General features: G+C 38.0%; 1 protein-coding gene across 1 annotated transcript in view; it reads left to right on the forward strand.

Moving 5' to 3' along the window:
- Positions 1-17,469, forward strand: part of KCNQ5 (potassium voltage-gated channel subfamily Q member 5) — a 269,055-nt gene that overhangs the window by 16,605 nt on the left and 234,981 nt on the right. The gene's annotated exons all lie outside the window — the stretch shown is intronic.

Here is a 17,469-nt window from a genome sequence, read left to right on the forward strand (position 1 = left end):
TCAAATGACAAAACCTTGCATTTATAAATGTTTACAAAGGTGGTAGTTAACAGCTGGTAATTAAAGATATCGCTGCTGTAGTGCACTTACCCTCACTGGATGTTTAATCCTCTTCTGTAATATTCAGTGTGGAATAGTTGGTCCTCTGACTCAATTYGTGTAAAGTCAGAGTTGTGAAGATACTCTCAGCAGTACTGGGTACAAATGTACTCTGAAACTGCTTTCCTGTTGTGGAGCTCTTCCTTGCAGTGTGGTGTATGCAAATACGTTACAACTTGCAACTTGCAGTGTTTTATTGCTTAATTTAAGCATAGTTTGCATTTCTTATGGTTTGATTGGTTGGCAAGGCATGCAGAAATTCTGAGTCAGATGCACCTATTTCTGGATGCCCAATATAATTAGGTGCAGCCCTGAAGCAACATGTTTTGTGCAACTTTCCAGGCACACAGACTGCAGGGAATTGTATTAAAAATTRTTTGGGAAAAAAATTAGTGCCATTTAACTTTGACTTTAGATTGTATTTGTTCTGATGAGCTTCTTCATAATTATGAGATTCTSCTTCTTTTTTTCCTTCCTGTTTCCTTTTCGTATTTTTCTTTTTAATAATTTTAACTTTGATAGCTATAAAATATGCCAGATGGACATTCCTGGAAATGTCCTGTATAACCTTGGAGTAGTTATGTAGAACCAGCATTGTCATTGAATTCCACACATTTCTGTTTTCTGTAGCCCTCTCCTGAGACATTGSTCTTGAACGTGAGTTTTGTTTCTGTAGTTTGTGTAGACTGGTTTGCATGATTATCCTGCTAAAAAGCATGTTCATTAGTGGTAGTGCAGTTGGGTGCATGGTGCTGATTTAAAACAGGACTGAAACCACCAGCTTCTCCCAGAAATTACTCACTGCTGCTAATTTTTGGTTCCCAAAATTGGGTTTGAATTTGTCATTAGGAGAGGAAAGCAGTTTGACTGTAATTGCCTTACTAAAATAGAAAAGTATCCAAAAAAAGTTTTTCTGTGTTTGAAGATGAAGATTCTATTGAAAAGAATATTTTTAACTGCATCAAAYATGATTAAGTGTATAATTGCTTGTGTGTAAATAACGGAGTAAATTCCATATGGGTGGTAATTTAGAGAGATATTAAGTGCCCCAGTGTGTAGTATTGGTTTCCTTGAAATGCAAGAAATCTGTCTGTTCCCAGAGCACAAAATCACATTYATCCATTTATTGTAAATATTGCCTCCTAAGAGAAGTGTGAGAATTTAAAGGCATAAGGAGGAAGAAAACATTTATTATGCACTTTTTAAAAGAAACCWGGAATCTGCTTTTATTCTCCTTTAGATTTGTTTTTTGAGGTCTGCGCTGGTTTTATTGGCTCGGTTCAAGAGCTGATTCCTCACATCAGTTGCCCTTGGCTGAGTGCAAGGTTTTCTCCGGGAGGAACCACTAAACATCTACCAAGGTGTGGTTGTGTAAAACCAGGATTGATTTTTGGTGCCCTTAAGCTGCTGGCCTGCTGGTGTTGTATTCACTTCAAAGCCAGGTAGTCAGTCCAATCCGTAGTGCTAGGTTTGGTTCACTATGTGCTCACAGTTATGGTTAGGCTTTTCTGTGTATCTTCACTTTTTTTTTAACAGAGGTTTATTTGAGTCTTATTTCCCCTACTAAAAATCCTTCACATGTGATTTTGTTTTTCTGTAAAACCTTACCTTAAAATTTAAAATACTCCCATTTAAAATACACATATTGCAAAATTGYATTAAATAGTTGGCTAGATTATTCTGTTTCTTTTATTTAAAATACATATTATAATCCAATGAGGTAGATAATAACAGTAAACGCATTCCCTAAAATTCCAGTAAATAACATAGACAACATATTGAATTTGCAAGAGAAGAAAAATGGAGTGACATTGGAGGCACAGAGAGTAGAAAAATACATCCAAAGCTGAAATTTGGGGAAACTGCTGTGACATTTCTTGGTTTATTTTTAAAAATTCAGGAGATCATTTTTATAAAAATATTTAGAAAAATATAAAATATTTTAAAATCCCTGAGCTATAGTTTTTAAATTTAATATTGCTGTGAATGAGCATTTATCCCTTGCTGTGTAGCTTTCAAAACTGTGACATTTCTCTTAAGTTTTAAGCTTTCCCTTCCGTTCTGTGATGTTTTTCTTTTGACCTAGCAGCCATTCACMGGATAGGTGTGCCAGTGCAATGTGAGCATGTTTAGCTGTTATTTCCTGTATACACTGGGTTATTCCTCATGCTAAATGCATACAGAAGCACCATCAAGTTCCAGCAAATTGCAGACCGACCTTTAGGTGGACTCTAGAGTTTTTGTACATAAGTGTATGTGTACAAACACTTTGTTAAAGTAGCAGCTCCTGATCTTGAGGTGAAATGATGGGGCTTTCCTATTCCCACATCACCAGAGGTGACAGGCTGCATCTGTCCTGTCTTGGCCATGGATCTCTTCTGGGCATCAAGTGATAGTCCTTGACAGGTTTTTTCCCAGACTATCCAAAAGAATCAGAAAATTGTGTTGCAGCCCATCAKAATGGTGGTTTTTAGCACAAAATTTAAATCTCATGTTTTATGACATATTAAGCATATGTGAACCAGTTCTGTGGCCATTTCAGCCAGCTCGTATCTTTTTCCCCAAAAATGAGGGGTTGTGGGAGCAAACTGTCCCYGAAGGCAAAGAGCAAAACAGGGCTGGAGACTGAAATGCTGAAGTGTCCAGGAGTGTGGTGCCCAAGGTCTCTTCCTTGTCTTTAGCAGTGCAGGCATACCCAAAACTCCACAGACCATGGTGTGAAAGGGGGTCATTGGCAGTCAAAGCTGGTAGAGACAATATTCTGTCTTGTGGCAATGTGGGATTAAAAGAATTTCATCCCAAATTGCAGCAAAGAACTGATGTCCACTGTTTTCTCAAATATAAAAATATGTCTTACATAAATACTGTGCTTCTGTGTTTGCCCCTTCATACGGTTTTTTTTAATATCCTGAGCTTAACTTCACTAAGAGGATTTTCTCACCTGAAATCAAAGTACTTTGCAGATTTCTCAACATTTCTGTGGAGCAGAAATAAAATCAATCATTTCCTTTGCTGAAAGTTTGTATGCTTGTGAATCAGTGTGGTTTTTTTCAGGAGAAATATATGCTAAGAATTCCCAACCAGCCATTCTCTGTTTTCCACCTCCCCCTTTTCTCTGGAGATGACCAAAATGCGTAAGGGAGATGAGACTCCCACTAGAGATTCCTTGCTGCATTTTTCATGAGGAATTCACAGTGGGGACACTCTGAGATGATCTTCTTCCCTCTCCCTGGTGCTCTAAGAAGCACAATTCAGTATTACAAGTACAGAGTGGAACTGGGAAAGCTGAAGGAAAGAGTGGTGAGAGAGGATGAGTAAGTACTACTGAGTATTGGTTAAAAGTATTAGCAACTGTTTAATAGTTTGGCAAGCTGACCTTCAGCTTTATCTTGTAAAATCACCTACTTCTACCCCTCCAAAAAAAGACAAATTATGTGAAAAAGTTGGTGAATCTTTCTGAGCTGGCCTCTGAAACATGATGAGCGAGGGTGGTCTGCCTTAAAACCATAGAAGTTGTACCCGTAGTCATGTTTTTCACTCTTTCTTACTCAGACTCTGTGTCTTTAGTAATACTTTCAGTTTGAATCTTAGTGTTTCCCATGGCATCTGCTGTCAGGGAGCCAAGGACCATGCAGCAGTGCCTTTTTGCAGAGTTAATATCCAGCTGCTGGCTGCAGTGTGTAACTTGGGCTTGTGTAGCACATGCCCTGAAGAGACTCCAAACTTTGGACATCCCTTATGAGTGCAAACATGGCTCTGTGCTGTGGAGTGATTAATACTTGGAAATGTTTCATGAGCCAGCTGCAGTGTCATTGTGCCAGCTGCTCCAGGCTTTTCCTTTTGTCCCTCTGAGATGCAGGCAATGTCAGAAGAATCCAGCTAAAAGGAGCTGCKTGTCCTTCATACAGAATCACAGCATCTTGGAATAGTTTGGGTGGAAGGGGCCTTTAAAGATCGTCCAGTCCAATGCCCCTGCGATGAGCAGGGACATCTTCAGCTAGATCAGGTTGTTCAGAGAACCTGGCCTTGAATGTTTCCAGGGATGGGGCATCTACCACCCCTTTGGGCAAACCTTATTGTACCTGAAGTCTTGTATATGTAAGTAATATTTAAGAAGTGTATTTTATCCTCCAGCACAYATTGAAGAAAGGTGAGTGACTCCTTTCGTATGTGTTTCTTCATCTTATGATTTTTCTATCTTATTTTTTTTTAAAGACTTCTAATGGGAGTGAGCATTTCAGGTATCAAATGCAGCATTTGAGGACTTTATATGAATGTACTGGACTGATAAATAATGCGTGTAGTAGCACTTTTGTGTTTAGTAGTAAGATGTAGTGTTTTACCCTTTTTATTTTTATCTRTGCCTAAAATACTTTTAAGAGAAAGAAACCCTTTAATTATGCTGCCAATCTTAACTTAAAGCAAAGTTTCTGCGAGTTAGAAATATTCTTCAGGTTGTTTAACATTTCACAACTCCTGGTTGAAGGAATGCAAATGAAGCAAGGCAGTAGTTGAAGACAAGTTGATGTTACACACTGGTGTTTCTTCTTTTAAATTTGGCTCGAGGCRTAAAATAACAGCTTGAGAAGCCGGTACAACAACCACTAACTTTTATGATTCATTTAAAGTAGTCACAGTTTTAAGCATGAAGGAGCTTTTTGAAGCTATGCTCTTGATTAAAAAAAAAAAAAGATTCATAGAAAAAAATATGCCCTTAAATGTACCTATGTTTTCCTGGCAGGTGCTGCTGTAACAGTATTGAGGATTTCTTAGATCAGGAAAATAACCTAAAAACTGAAGCGTTTTTTTATGTTATGCTATGAAATGCCAATCAAGTGTCATTCAGCAGAGTTCTGGGAAAGTAGTATGTGTGTTTGGCAGTTTCTGCTATTCCTGACCTTGCTGATCCCAGCTAATAGTTGTTTCTAGAGGGAAACCACAAGGAAGTGCAGCAGAAGCCTGTTGCTCATCCTGCAGTTGTAGTTGCAGGGAACACAGATGGGTGATGACTYTGTACTGCTTTGCTTCACACTGCTGCCCACCAATCTGTCCTGCTGTCTGTCTGTCTCCTCAGCTCTCTGTGCTTTCTGTTTGCCATTTGCCATCTGCATTTCCTCGGTGGACCTCTCTGGAGGCAAGATGAAGAGAAGCCCACCAAGCAGAAACATCCATGCATTTGGTAGCTGGAGCTTTGGAGATCCTACCACATTCCCATGGACGTTTCAAAATTACATAATTTAGAAAGGATTCTGCACTTAATATTTCTCCTGATTAAATTAAGAATTGAAAAATATTTAATTTTTTTTAAATTTCTATGGGAATTTTTATGTCCACTCCAGATCTTGAATATCTTGTAGTTTAAATAAACATCTAAAAGTTTTGTTTGAAATAAAAATATACAACATGCTGGAAACCAATTGACCCAGACCATTTCCATGGTTTCTRTGTTTGGTCTTTGAGGAATGTTTGCTGTGGTGTTACTGGGATCTCCTTGATAACCTGCTACCCAAGGTTTCAGAGTAAGAAAAAACAGGTAGGTGATAGCCTGCCATATGACTGTTCCATTTTTCTTCCTGATACTTCCTGATGATCCAAACTTTCTCCATATGTTGGGGAATTGGGGAGCAATGACAGCTGACAGCTGGAGGCCTCATATTTTTTGAAGATGAGGGTAGAAGCTAATGCTGGATATTACAACTTATGGTTCTGGGCTAGCACATGGTCTGCACAGGTTAATTTTTCTAACAAGCAAGGCACAGAGAATATACTGAAATTCAGTGGAAGACAATTGTTAAGGCCCTGAAGTTCCTGGAAGTGCCAGGTAAATGTAGAGCAAACCCTCTTGCTGGGCTTGGCTGGACATGGGCATAGGGGCGAGCCTGCTCCTTGGCAAAGAGGTGTTTCTGCTGTGACCTTTAAATGAAAAGGAGCTACTGCCTCACATTTTGCAAAGGTATTAGATCCCCTGACACAAGTTCAGGCCATTCCCTCGGGTCTGTCCCTGGTCACCACAGAGAAGAGATCAGTGCCTGCCCCTCCTCTTCCCCTCATGAGGAAGTTGTAACTGCACTGAGGTCTCCCCTCAGTCTCCTCCAGGCTGAACAGACCAAGTGCCCTCAGCTGCTCCTCACAGCTTCCCCTCRGTGTGACTTTARTAAAGAGGTAGCCCCTTAAGCAGCAAAATTAATAAAACATGGCATTATGTTTATGTTTCCTGTTTTGCTGGCTTAAGACGATCAGAGCTCAGTCTGATGCGTTTTCTTCTGCCGTGGCATCTTGCAGATTCCTCTTCCGTGGATTTCTGATGCGCAGCAAGAGCTGTGTCGCATGTGACACCTTTCTTTGGCACAAAATTTACACATAATTTCCTTCCTCTGCTAGGTCATTTATTTTCATTAAATATGTAAGAAGGCAAAATTTTTTAGTCAATTCTCTGCTCTCTCAAGTCAGATCAGAATCAGCTACTGAGCTGAAAAAGCCAAATTGCTTTGAGGGGAAGGTGGAGTGGGTGAGTGGGCACACAAACCCCCTGAGTGCAGAAGGCTTGTTTCCATAAGAATCAACTCCAGTGCACTGCTATCTCATCTGTTACTGAAGAGGACTAAACTAACCATATTCCCAAAAGCAAACAGTATCTGTTTGAGACTGTGTGGCATATTTATTTAGAATACACTATGAGTTGGTCCAGGAATAGCTGTTTAAAATGAATGGCAACAGTAACACTGATTTTCTTGTTCTGTAAATATGCATTGTGCTTTATAACGAAAAGAGGAGTCGTCTCTCTTAAAAGTTAACCTAAACAAAATGCAAATCACAACATATTAAAGTTGTTTTGCCTCTTAGGTTTCACCCAGGGTCTTTCAGCCATGAGCAACAACAGCATTTCCTTTGAATGAGTATTCTCCCAGGAAGGTAAATGTTAAGTATCCTCTGCTGGTTATTTAATCCTTAGGCACTAAAAAGGTCTCTATATGAAGATGAAAATTGCAATCTCTTCCTTTTGCTAGCCCAGAGAAATGTTGGTGTTGGGCAATGATAGTGCATTCTAAATGGTTGCCAGCATTTAAAACTCTTACCCAAAGAAAACTCTAAATCGACTGGGTGCCCCCTGGGCTGCAAGRTGTTAAACAGGGGCTGCCAAAAAAGCAGAGARCAGGGCACCACTTGGATAAGGCCAGGTATATGGGGYGGTTGGAATAGACRTACAGAAAAGGGGCTTTRMACCTTCAGGAGCATCCAGAAATGCWCTTAGTTCTTAGGGAGCTGATGCAACCATGCTGTGGGAAGTATAATAAGTTAGATTTAAAAAAATACCTGAAGCTGTGTGGAAAAAACTCACTAAACACACTGTTTTGTATAATAAAAGAACCACTTGCATGTTTTTCTTTTCTGCCCCTTTGGCTTTCCACAAAAGCATRATCCTTTTTTTTTTCCCTTTTTTTGTTACTGAATAGTTTCTTATTGCATTGAAAAATGAGGCTTTATTAATCTTAAAGAGATATCCCTTTGGGTAACTCTTGTACTGTTCTGTAGGAAAACAGTTTAGTTGGTAGTGTTTGAACTCTGCTAAATAAATGGGGTTTGGAGTAAATTATTTCAGTTTTAAATCAGCATATTTTAATATCAAGTGCTTTAGAGTGACTTTGCTATCTGCACTACACAGAAAATGCAATATCCTGCTTCAGAAGAATAAAATGTAGTCATATCTCTTAGTAAAATTTTCATCAAGGCTGTACATGTTAATTACTCGAGTCTCATTCATAATGTTCAAGGCAAAGAAAAATCACATATTGGTGACAAAAGAGGTTCCAAGCACAGTGGCTTTGTTTTTATTTCATGGCTTTCGTGAGAATGATGATTTTAAAGTCTCTATTTTCTACTGCTGATTTGTAGCTGTAACTGAGAAACACTTTCTCTGTTGCGTTTTTTCTTTTCTCCCCCACATTTAGCTCCAGAAGATTCAAAACTAAACCCTTTGTTAACTAGTGAGAGCTTTAGAGAAATACATGTAAAAGTAATGGATGGGATTAAAATAATTTACATGAAATAAGAGGCACCSATCAATAATCCAGAATGACCAAATGCCTTAGAAACAACATGCTCAAGGTTAGGTTCACACACTAGTTGATTAGCAGGAATGGGATGTATGTGAGCACAGACTGTGTACATGTATAAAGTAATTCAGTTCTRAACTCGGGAGGTCATTTAAATGCAGACTTRGTTGGCATAATTTATTTACCTGAAATTCAAAAAGCAGCAATAGTTTTGCTGCATGCCAYCCTGTGTCTTTGAATGCCATTACATCTAAATGTGTCAGTGCTGTGGAAATGGTTGACAGAATAAGGCACTGAGCCTTYCAGRGTTCCTTGTTTGAATGGCTGTGTCACCCATTTGTCTGTGTCAAATGAATTAGATCTTTCCTCTTTCTGAGTGTGTATCCGTTAAAAAAAAAAAAAAAACCACCAAAACAACAAAATGAACATTTYGCTTCTCACTGTTTGGCAGGATGGCTAAAACCTCTAGACAGAGATGYTGAAAAATAAAGCTGTATGAAAGCTGAAATGCCATTTTCTTCAAGAAAAGGTCATTCAAAGGCTTGGATGGGAAGGAGACTCTTGGAAAGAGGATGCTTGAACTGGTTTTGGTTGTTTTTTGTGTTTGGGGATTTTTTTCCCTGCTAATGAAAGAACATCATTGCATGTCTAAAATGAAGAAGAAAAACAAGCAACCAACAACAAATGCTGAAAATTCCTTTTTTGGTCTATGTATTTTATATATGTCAGTTTTATAATGCAATATTGTCATTTTAGCTAGTTAGTTCATAACATTTTAAACATACTGAAGAAAATAAATTGACAGAGCATCTGTTGTTTAATCAAGATTTTTTTTCTAGTTACTGATGATCTTTTAATAGCTAGAATAGTTTCTGAAAGATTTAAGTAAAAGTCGTATCTTTTATGAGCAGTAAATGTGCAAGAAGTTAAAGCCTGTGCTCCTTTTAGGTTTCTATGATTTGTAGAGTTGTAAACATTCTAGCAAAATTTCAGATGCCAACAGAATCTTATTAAAAATATTATTATAAAGTTCTTTATAAAAACTTTTTTCCTATTTATGTTTTTATTGGCGCTCTGTAGGATATGGGTTCATAACCCAGTCATAATCAGTTCCACTCTGAAATTAGAAATGGGAATGAAGCCACTTTTCCACAAGTTAGAGAGTAAGAGCTGTTTTGGTGCCAGCAAAAATGCAACTAATAATGGCTCTTCCTAAAGATATGAAGTTCAAGAGGCAGCATATCAAAATGATTATCTGGATGAAATGTAATAAATCATTAAAAGATACATTGTGAATGAATGTAACTCCTTTCTATGTACATCTGTAAAGTAATAAAACCCTGGAATCTTGCTGATATGCTTTTACATATTTTAAATACTCTAAACATATGACAATATAATTTATATTGCTATTGGCAACTTATATGCTTCTATCTCTAGAAATTTTCAAGGTTTTTTTTTGATAACGTGGACTTTTAAAGCAATTTCAGATGAAAATAAAAACGAAGAATTGTGGAGCAGCTGTCAATTATTTCCTAGAATTCATGGAGTTTTTTCTTCCTGGAATGAAAAACTGGGATTTAAGGAAGCTGGAAAACCAGACAGAGATGAGAATGCTCAACATGCCAAAATACAATCTTCTTCCTAATTTTGTTACCCTAAGTTTTATTTGCAMGTTCATTTTCCTTGTGTAGGCAACRTGGACAAGTRTGCTCCAGTCTGATTGTGTTGTAGAGAGGGAAGTGGTTGCAAATTGGAAACAAGTTATTTTATTTAACTGCAATGCATGCTGACAATGAAAGGCAAAGATGCAATTATTGTGTGAAATTCTGTGCATTATTGAGGCATRTTGTGTGGATGGCCTTTCTTGGAGGTTTTTGCAAGCTTGTCACACCAACATGCAGGTTACTGAGGAACGGATTTGCTGGTGTTGTCTGTGAGTTCCCTTGGAACCTTTATTGCAGTAAGACACCTTTGAAGTAGGCAAGGACCAGAGATGGTAGTTGACACCGTAAAAGAGAAAAGAAATMATTCCCATTTCTGTAGAGCTGAGGTTCATGGGTCTCTCAACAGAGCTGAGTGTTGAGGGGCCTGAATTCATGTTCTAGTGGGAGAACTAGAAAAATTAAYTTCATTAAGGAGAAACTCTTCCAGTTATTACTTATTTGTAGAAGGATAATTGCTATGTAACATTGAAGAAGTGATGTCCAGATTTTAATCTTCAAGAATAATGCATAGAAAAAAACATTTACTCTCAAACATCTCAAGGTAAATCAATTGTTTGAAGTGTGTATGTCTGAACTCAATTTTTAAACTAAATTCTGTATGCTGAAATATTTACAATCCTTATGTTTTTAATATATGAAAAGTGTATATTGGAAGAGAAACACTGTTTTATGACATGTTCATCAGTGGGGATTATAGAGATTTTGATTTTAAAATTGGAAATAAAAGAAAATGGACAGACTGTTGCATAGTGCTTMGATATAATTTATGTGTCTTTGGGGCATAGGTCTCAGATGCAAAAATATCTATTCCAAAAAGCCAGGTAATAATATATATATAAAACCCAAAAAGTAATGTTAGGCATTTTCAGAGAAGATAGTGTGCCTTGTGACACAGTGTATTTTGCAATAATCAAGATATGCTCATGCTGAATATATGACAGACTTTAGGGATTTTTTTTCTTTTTTTTTTTTTTAAAGAAAATTAGTTGCTTTTTAAATCACTTCTAGATTACCTGTCCACTAGGACCCAATGCCACCAATGCCACCAGTGCCGTTTCCTACAGGGAAATTGGCTTTCTAGTCATCTTAGTTCTGCATCAGTGTAAACCAGAGCAAATGAATTTAAGCAGGTGCAAGTCACAGCAAGGAGTTCCTATATCTATACATAATCTTCCAGATGTTGCAGGGGTAAGTGGCGGATGCATATTTGAAGTTTGTGCTGCTGTGTGGGGTCTTCCTTMTTCATTGTTACTGTGACTTTTTGACATGTATGCTGTCAAGCTTAAGTTAGGTGTTTGGCATAATCAATTTGTCATTTATTTTCTTTCCTCTTGGTTTAGAGCTGGGCCATTAAATTGTGTACTTCTCTACCTTAACAAGCCATATTGGAAAGATTTTTACATTGAAGACTGAACCAAGAGTTGTATCATGACAAGGCAGCATATTAATCTGTGAGCATATTGATCTGTGGTACTTTTGTACCACTGCWATCTGATAATTAGGAATTTTAAAATCAGTAGATTGTGGTTTTGAGTATGGATGGAGCTGGACATTTTCAGTTTGAGAGGTCTGATACCTTACTGAGAGCTTTACTGGTGATCTCTGCTCAAAAGTTATATATACTTTGTAATCTACCAGCATGAATTAATAAAATTAAAAGACTATTACCTACATGTTGCGGTGATAAACTGTTAGCAACTGTAGTATGCCTCTCTATAATGCTCTGTCAGTTTACCTTGCTGCTTAATGTGGGAGATTTCCTGTCTGGTATATTGCACAGCATGGAAAAAAAAATCGAGATAAATCTCTAGTCTAGGAATCCAGACAGTCTTAATTTTCTTTTGTTTTTCATGTTTTTCATTGTTTTGTGTCGTCACTTGAGTCTTACTCTGTGTTTGTGGGTGGGGGTGCGCAGGCACACACATCAGCTGCTYTTTCTGTATTTTCAGGGTGGATTTGTAGCATTTGTCATAGTGCAGCCTTTGTGAAAGCTTTCTTTAATTGTATTTGCACCCACACAAAAGTGTGTTCTCTGTTTTACAAGGTAGYATTAGGGAAATATTAACTCTTTGTAAATGGTGAGATCTTTTGAATGGTCAGGAAAAAGAAGAAAGGATGTGAATTCCTAGTTCATATTACAAGCTTGCTGTGCTGAAAGAGTTTTCTTATGAGACTGGTGAATGGATGAGAAGAGAAAGTAGGTGGTCATAGGAGTATTATAGTTTAGCAGATCATTTCAGAACTTGAGGGAAAAATTCTGAAGGACAGAAATTTCTCTGAAYTTACAGAAATATACCTAGTAGTTTCATATGCTGAAGCAGATTTTAATTGAGGTTTCTTCTGTGTTTTGTGCAAGACACATTTTTTCAGCTAGGAGATTTTTATTGAAAAAATAGATTTTTTTAATAAGATTTGTACCTCTGTTTTGAGTCTCCTGTGCCTTACCTTTGTTTTCTGCTAAAACAAAGTGTACAATGACTTTTTTTCCTAGGTTATAGAGAAAAGAAGGTGTTACATGTGTTACGAAAGTGTTATGAAATCTTAGAAGATTGTTTAGTATTTTACAGCTTCTAAAGGAGCAATAAAATATCAAATTTGCAATTATGGAAATAATAGGTAGGGATAATGTTTTRAAAGGTCTGTCTTGCAGTTCACTTCCTCTTAAGAGAATTTTCGTGTTTTGTTTCTGCTTGCTGACATTTATGAAGTTTGGTTGAAACAGTCCTACAGACAGAYCTCCTTGTGACCTGGGGGATTTCATAGTCCTGATATGTGATCTCTGGGTACACATTTTCATTGCTTGAATGCACTCAGAACACCATGGCAGCCTCAGAATAGACCTGAATTTCCCCTGTAAGCAACAGTCCCTGAGTCATCCCAGCACTAATCCAGTCTTGGTGTCAATAGCCAGCTATCCCCCCATGCTTCAGTGAGACAGATAACTTGCAGTTCATGTCCCAAATGTGACAGGTGCCAGGTCTGTCCCATGACCTGTGACTCCCTCTCTCCCCCCTCTCCTGTGATTAAAACCCTTTCTTACCCCTGTGTCTTGTGGTCTCAGCTTTCACCTGTGAGCCTGAGGAACKTGCCAAACCAACTGTTCATCATAGACAGTCAGAGGAGAGCTCCTGAAACAACTGAGGAAATGGCTGCAGTGTGTATTTGGGTTCTTTTGGCCTTTTGGTGAAGTTGTTCTGTGTTTGTTGCATGTACATCAAATAAGAACCTAATGAAACTCTGCATTCCTTTACTGCTCTTTCCCYTTTTTGTTATTTAAAAGTAAACCAGAACTAAGTGCTAAGTTTTCAGTCAGCTCTGCAGCTGGAGAGTCAGCACTGCCTTTGTTTGCAAGTAAAACTTCCAAGGGCTGTAGAGAAAGACCTCACAGCACAGTTTCACTGAGCTACAGCTCCCTAAATGACAGGCAGCCAGGGGTAGGCAGCCAGAAAATACACAGACCTCAGGCATTTTGAGGATGACATTTCCATAAAAGAAAAAATTCAAACTTGATTCTGAATACAGGGATATGTGGCACTTGCCTAGAATTTTCATTTGGGATTGAGGAGCTGAAGTCAGCACATTACTGCCTCAAACTTGGAGAGAGATTTAACCATCTGTATTATCATGTTTCTGTTGATTGCATCTGGAGCATGGGAGGATCAGTGAGAATTCAGGATGTTATTCAACATTTTTATTTGCAAAGCAAATGTTGGGCATCACATCCTGCAGTCACATGGAGATTTTAGTTCAGTGTGAATCCACACCTGGTTTCTAAAATTGCACTTAATACTAAAAACTGGGACAGAAATGCTATTTATAGCATAATTATCAGAGTTGGAATATGTTTGATGGTGTAGGAAAAAAAAAGCATGAATGAAGGTTTGTGCTAAGTTGTTCCAATTTMGTACTTGAGCTACATCATGTTTTCTTTCACTGTGCCATCTGTATTAAACACATCCTTAGCAAAGACTTTTTTATGTTAATGACTTGAACCTTGTAGTTCCCAGTTCAAATTATATTTTTTTCAAATTAGAGAGAAGTGTRAGAGTAAGGATTCTCCTGTGAGTCTGACTTTACAGGACTGAGCTTTATTTGTTCGCAGTCTGTAGCTCTTGAGTTTTTCAGCTTACTCAAGTTTGCTTGAAGAACTGTGTTTTCCTTGTCTTTGTCGTCTTTATCGTCAAGTATATTTGCCTTGCTTCAAATTTCTAAGACTTTATGGTTTTAATTATTAATATTTGATAATTCAGTAAAGGTAACTCAGTCTGGAGTTCTTAAACGTGAAGTTACACTGAAAATTAAATAAATGCTATAGCTAAAGGGAGCATAAATCTTAGATGCCATGCCCTCACAGAGCATCTACAATTGGAGTGCCACTTGGGAAACTTCACTGAGAGGTGGGTAATGAATTGAAAGCTTCAGAAGARTGGATTGAAAGCTTGGGCTTTCTGTGTGCTGCATGGTAAAAACTTGGGAAAAGCTGAGTGAGCTGAGATTTTTGGTGTTGGAAGGAAAGGCTTCTCATAAATATGATATGGCAAACCTATGAGAAAGATGCTCACATTATATTTTATGCACTTTTCTTTAGAATTGTTTATTTCCATTCTCTCATTTTTAGAAAAGATATATGGAGTAGGGGGAGACAAATGTTTTTAGGACTGAAGATGTCTGTGAATTGTGATAATGTGTGAACAGTCCTGAACATTTCACTGTCTGTTTCTATATTCAGAAATGATGAATTCATATGTGTGTTGTTTTACATATGGCTTGGTTGTAAAACAGCATAAACTTAAGGACAATAAACGCTCTTTCTCTCTTTTAATTATAACTTGAGCCACAGTCATTGCCAGATCTCAGATTTGCCTGATGTTCCTCATCCATGTCTCAATAGTGAGTTTTCAGTCATATTTTTTAGTTGTGGGCCATACTAGCCGAGATTTTTTTCTAGCCATGTGTTTCTTTTCACCTGAATTATTTAGAAAAAAACTTAATTTAAAACAATTTGTCATACTTAAARAAAAACAAACAAAAAATGAAAGAGGAAATGCAGATTATTTTGTTTACATTTAGCTACCAGAAATAAAAGAAAGAAGGGACTGAGAAACAAACTGTCAGAGTTGCTTTAGAGCAGAAGTTTGAAGTTGTAGATGAGTCTGCCCTTTGGGAAAGGAGCCCAAAAGGATGTGCAAGCAAAGTGTCTCTTCCCTCACCCCTTTGGTGAAGACCCTCCTGCCCTTCCATAGCCTAGAGCTTGTACACAGATTGCCTTTAGGTGTTTGCTTCTCAGCTAGGACACAGTGGGGAGAGGATGTTCAAATCTGGAGTTCTCCTGCTAAAATTATTTGCTCAAGGTAATTTTATTTTGGTTCATTGTGGGATAATCAGTGATAAAGGGGCTAACCTGTCCACAGATCTTCATGTCTGGGTAGGATAAAGGCGATGCCAATGGCATTTACACATGTCCACTTTGGCTCGGTTTCTTAATTAATAGAGCAGTGATGTTACAAGGTTGACTTGATTCCTTTCCCTTTCCTGCACTTCCTGTGCCATGACAGCTTTTTCCTTCATGTYTCTTAGGGTGAGATGTTGCATTTCCTTCAGATCTTAAGTGTGTATCATGGTCCAGGCTGGATTTTGAGCCCCTGCCTTCCTCCCCTGGGTGTGTGTGACGCAGGATACCAGCCCTCTAAAAGCCAATTAACAAAATAAATTCAATCATTCAGTGAGTTAAATAATTTTAAAACAATGAGCGTACATTGTGCCTACGCAGTTCCCACCTGAATCAGACTGTGCCCTCATTAAGATAAAGTCACTTTGCTCCTCATTTACAGGAATTAGATGGAGTAAAGGGTTTTTGTTTTTGTTTTTTTTTTCCCCTAGCAGAACCTGGATACTCCCAAGCCCACATGGCTGTTTCTGTCCAGTCTGACTGACGCTGCTTCAGCTGTTTGACTTCTGTTTGCCACCATGGCAGGGTGGTAGCAATGAGGAGGCTACTTCTGGCCTGACACRAGCTGACAGAGGCCGAGGAATAAACATTTCAGTCTGACAGAAGGGGCCTTGCTGCCTTTTCTTACTGGGAGAGGGRTCTGTGGCGCTGTGGGGAAACACTGGTTTGGTGACTGATCCAGGAGCAGCATTAATAAGTGCTAAAGAGAATACACTGGTTCATGTCATGAAAGCTCATGGAATTCTGCCAAAGGCACATCTTAGATTTTTTTACTAATRATATTAAATTTTACCTAAGGTGATTGTCTAGGTCTGCTTGGTTACGCAGGAGATGTGAGGAAAGCGGTCTGCCTCTGGACAAAGGGATGCAGGTTTTCTCCCCATAACCTTTCTTGCTTGTGTGCATAAAATAAACATAGGTGTGGTGAATTGCACTTGTCCTCACTCATCCTGCATTGCTGAGGGAGGTGGAATCCTGTTTATTTGCTTTAATATGTTGCTGCTTTTATCCTTTTACTAATTTTACYGTTTATTCTTTCCAAGAGAGTATAAGGCTGCAGAATTGGAATTAATTTGGGTTACTATCCCTGTGTTTGCAGCATATCAGGTAGTTAATGGGTAATAATTAATTTGAATTACCTCCTTTCCATCTGCCTGCAGATTTGAGTCTTATTTTCCCTTACCTTTCACATCAGTCCTTGTTTCCATTTTCTTTTTTTCTTTCACCTGATCTTTCTAAATGCACGTTTWAACAGACCCATTGTGGATATGTGAGTGACCTTGAGCACTGTCAGGAGAAAGCAGCTGGGTTAAAGTGGTACCCAGAGATGCACTCAGAGGRCTTTCCTCCTCCAAAGGCACAGGTTAAGGCTTCTCTCAGTTGTTGCTGCTGCTCACACAGAAATGTAACTCCTGTATCACAAGCAGTAACATCATTGCCTACCTTTCTGAGTAGTTTTGTACAAGAATTGTTCCCTAAAACATCTTATACTCTATTAAGACATGCACACCATGAATTTTAATCATGCCAGGATTAAGATCCTGTTAAAATTAGCCAAGAACATGTTGAACAAAGCCACCCAAAGAAATGCAATGCTTGAAGTTAGCTYACATTTTCAGTAGCATACTTCAACTGCCAGAACATTAGCATGCTTGTAAAATTTGAGGTTAACTGTGTTTGTAAAAATTTGTATTCCTTTGCATCAGTTGCTGTGCTGGAGTACACAAACATTATTTTAAATAAACAGTTTTGCCTGCTGCTGGGAATTTCATGAAAATCTTTTATCAACTCCTGTTTACACATGTAAGTTCTAGTTCTTTCACAGGCACATGTGAAATATGACCTGGGCATTCCATCCTTCTATTGCACATCTTCAAGCTCTTAACTGTGTTTGAAAGGTAGATATTTTCAGAAAAGAAACATCTTTTTAAAACAATGCAAATCAAGATTTCAGTGTGAAATACTGCTATTTCTCAGTTTTTACCACCAAAGTGCACAGTCTAAAAATAAAATTGCTGGCAAGTACTTAACTGCAATAGCATAAGGAAATGTCGCCAGAATAAATAAATAAACCGGCCTTTAGCTGAAGCATTGGAGTAAAATGAACAAATAATTCATCTGTGAAGCCATGTATTTGGAA

The sequence above is a fragment of the Malurus melanocephalus genome, unplaced genomic scaffold (assembly GCF_030028575.1).
Source record: "Malurus melanocephalus ecotype Western Australia unplaced genomic scaffold, MMel_1.1 scaffold_4, whole genome shotgun sequence".
Taxonomy (NCBI): domain Eukaryota; kingdom Metazoa; phylum Chordata; class Aves; order Passeriformes; family Maluridae; genus Malurus; species Malurus melanocephalus.